General features: G+C 44.7%; 1 pseudogene; it reads right to left on the reverse strand.

The window, feature by feature from the left end:
• Positions 1-939: 939 nt before the first annotated feature.
• LOC136485364 (uncharacterized) lies at positions 940-2,962 on the reverse strand (annotated as a pseudogene).
• Positions 2,963-3,358: the final 396 nt, after the last annotated feature.

A 3,358-nucleotide genomic window follows, 5' to 3' on the forward strand; every position in this document is an offset into this window, starting at 1 on the left:
AAAAAAAGTATGTACCTCTCTGCCAAGTCCCAAAGAGCCCCAGGGAGAAAAGAACAGAAGAAACTTGCGATTTCCGGTGCCATTTTCAAGATCGGGATGTTCTATACCAAGAGACACAGATACACAGAGTACATGGTGTTAAAAGCACCAGAAGCAAGGAAAAAAAGAGTTAAAATCAGTAGCATATAATATAGTCAATCGAGCAAAGACCTGCATCACACTTTAGAAATTGGTGAAAAGTATAGGCTCGCGATCTAGTGCATCTAAAGGGAACCCATAATATGCAAGAAATTCCACATGTGAAATCTAAGGCGAGAAGCCACATAGAAGAACATGTATGTCAAAGCAAAGGGGCTCAAGATATTTTGCACATATATGCACGGGACCCATACACAAGATAACTGCTTACAGTGATGGCAAAAACAATGATGAATCCGAGATGATGTATAGTTTTCGTATGTATGTACCTCTGCCTAGTCCCCAAAGGCCCAGGAAGGAAAAAAACAGAAGAAAGCATGCTCTTTGCGAACCCATTTTTCAAGATTCGATATTTTATAATAGGAAACAGTTTCCCAATATGTAACAACTTAAGCTAGCTAAGTCCATGTAAGTGGACAGCAGACACAGACACACACGGTGCATAGGGCTTAAAGCAGATATTTTGCAATCACATCCTTAAGCAAGGAAAAAGAGTAAAAGGCAATAGCATATATAGTCAATAGAGCAAAGGCCTGCTTCACTTAGAAAGTAGTCAAAAGTACAGGCTTCGATTTAGTGCCTCTGAAGGGGGCCTATAATGTGCACATAAATTCCACATGAACCATTAGGTGAGAAACCACATAGAAGGCCTGGGATAACAAAAACACTAATTAACTTTGGTGAGTTTAATGTTGTTCTTCGACAGATTCACTGAAACACGCTGTAGAAGCTTGATGAGGTGGGGTCCATAGCTATAGCCATATATGATTTCAACCTTGAGGTTCTCACAGAGCAAATCCAGTCCACCCAGCTCAGAAGATGAGGTCTTGTTGAGTATGGGTGTTCCTTTCTTTCTGTTAGAATATTTTGGGAACTGTGGCCAGCATAAAAGATGTAAGACAAGGAACTATGTTCATTAAGTTAAAAACCAAACAACAGTTTACCTTGCAGTACTGCAAAGTGAGTTTCTCAAGAATAGGAGAACTCCGAAGAAAGAATACCAATGTCTTGAAGTCATCACTGAGATCACAGTTGTACAGCAATAAGTTCCTCAGGTTCTTGAATTCTTGGAATCTGGGTCCTTACCGAGCACCTGCAGTACATTAGATTCGATAGCACAGTAACATTATGGGAGTGAATAAATGGAACATTGCAAGAGACAGTGAAGGCATACTGTTGATCCAACACCCGACAATTCTAAATTTATCGAATTAGATATGCTACAGAGAAGCCTGAATTGATCACCAATTTTAGTTCTGGCAGAACCATATCGGTGACCCCATAGATGAATCAATGCCTTGGCAACGGATGGCACCTCATTTAATGAAACACCACCACCACTAAAGTGGCCAACATGCATAGCCAGATGCAGATACGCAACAGAGGGGGCCATGATAACAAGCACACAGTCATCAGTATTTGAGCCACCATCAATAACCAATGTCTTCAGTGTGGGTGATATAATCTCAGAAAGATTGCGCCATCCACATTTTTTCAGAACCAGGGTCTCTTCAACGAATCAGAGGTGATTGACTGAATTTGACAAATGCAATTGTCCAGCTCCAAATCCTCCAAAGAGCGGCACACTGAACTAACATGCTTCAGAAAATCATTATCGAGAAGTACATAGCAGAGATGCAGCCTTTTGAGGCGCCAGGAACCAGAGCTCAATCCCTGTTGACTGGCATGATCTGGGGTGCAGTATTTCATGGCACGACAGAGCCATCCTGCTGCCAGTCTATTGCCAAACTCCGGTGCTCTGAATCGGTCAATATGCAGCCGGAATGAATCCAACTGTGCAATGTTACAGCGACGCATCAGGGTCACGGCAAAATTCTCAAAATTCTCCCAGTCCTTGTAGTTGGTGAAGTGCTCCCAGTCCTTGTGGCTGTTGTCAGGATCGACATGCCATCTGTCACTGTCGGAATCAGAGGTATCACTGTCAGAGCTAGAGCTGTCGTCATCACTGGAATCGGAGTTGTCGTCGCTGTCAGAATCAGAGATGTCCTCACCACCGGAGCCAGAGTTGTTGTCGCCACCGGAGCCAGAGTTGTGGTCGGCACCCGAGCCTGAGTTGTTGTCAGAAACAGGCACTGTCTTGAACTCATCAAAGTCGATGTCGAGGCACGGCACCGAGCACCAGAGGTGCCTCCACCGTGTGGACAGCATGCATGTCTGGACCGCCTGCCGGGCTTGCAGGAAGGACATGATGGTATGGAGGAGGCAGTCCGGCAGAGAGCTCAGCCGGTCCGGGCCGCCGGTCGAGGACCCACCGACGACACCACTTAAGCGAGCGCGCTTCCTGAAGGCATCCTCAAGCTTCATGGCATGCCCTGCTCAGAGTAGTTCCTCCCGTTAGAGGACCAAACAACCCAGCAAAACAAATAAATAAAAATACATTTTTCCTAAAAAAATATCCATCTACACAAAATCATGTTCGATTGCTAGAAGAGTGGCGCTGCTAGATCGAAGACGGCGCGAGATTTCGAAAAATGGCGAAGCATTTTGCTGAGTTAGAAGCATGGTCTCATCGCAGAATTGAAAAATAGCAAACCAGTCAAGGGTACGGAAATGGGACGAAAGATGGGCGGTAGGGGAATGGGGCTTACTGAGCTCCACAGCTTGAGCCTGCCGTGGGGGGAGAGGCGGCCGTGAGAAGGGCGGCGCCGGCGCCGGCGCGAGCGGGGAAGAGGAGTTGGCTTAACCCTCGACGGCGAGACTGGGGACGATTTGGGGGAAGACGAGCACAGCGCCGACCAGTTCTGGGCCGGCCCAATTGCTGAGAACGAGGTTTTTGTTCCACGTATTTGTTTTCGCTATTTAGGATTCGTCTTTTTTAAGGGCATGACAGTTTTGTAAAACAACTGTTTTTTTAAAAAAACAACGTCTCTTCGAGACATCCGATGAACTCCTATTTTTGATTTTTTAGTTTGGTAAAAGAGCTTCTTAATTAAAATTAAAAGTTACCAAATATCCTCTCTAACTTGTAAGAAAAAAATCCCCTTCAACAATCTGGTAAAAGAGCGCCTTGATAAAAATTAAAAGTTATCAAATACTTCTAAAACGACTTCATTTGTGCAAATCCTCTCTAACACCTAAAACGATTTCTTTTCCCAGTACGGAGGGAGTATCCTCTGTAACTTGTAAATTTTTAGGACTA

The sequence above is a fragment of the Miscanthus floridulus genome, chromosome 10 (genome assembly GCF_019320115.1).
Source record: "Miscanthus floridulus cultivar M001 chromosome 10, ASM1932011v1, whole genome shotgun sequence".
In the NCBI taxonomy this organism is placed as follows: domain Eukaryota; kingdom Viridiplantae; phylum Streptophyta; class Magnoliopsida; order Poales; family Poaceae; genus Miscanthus; species Miscanthus floridulus.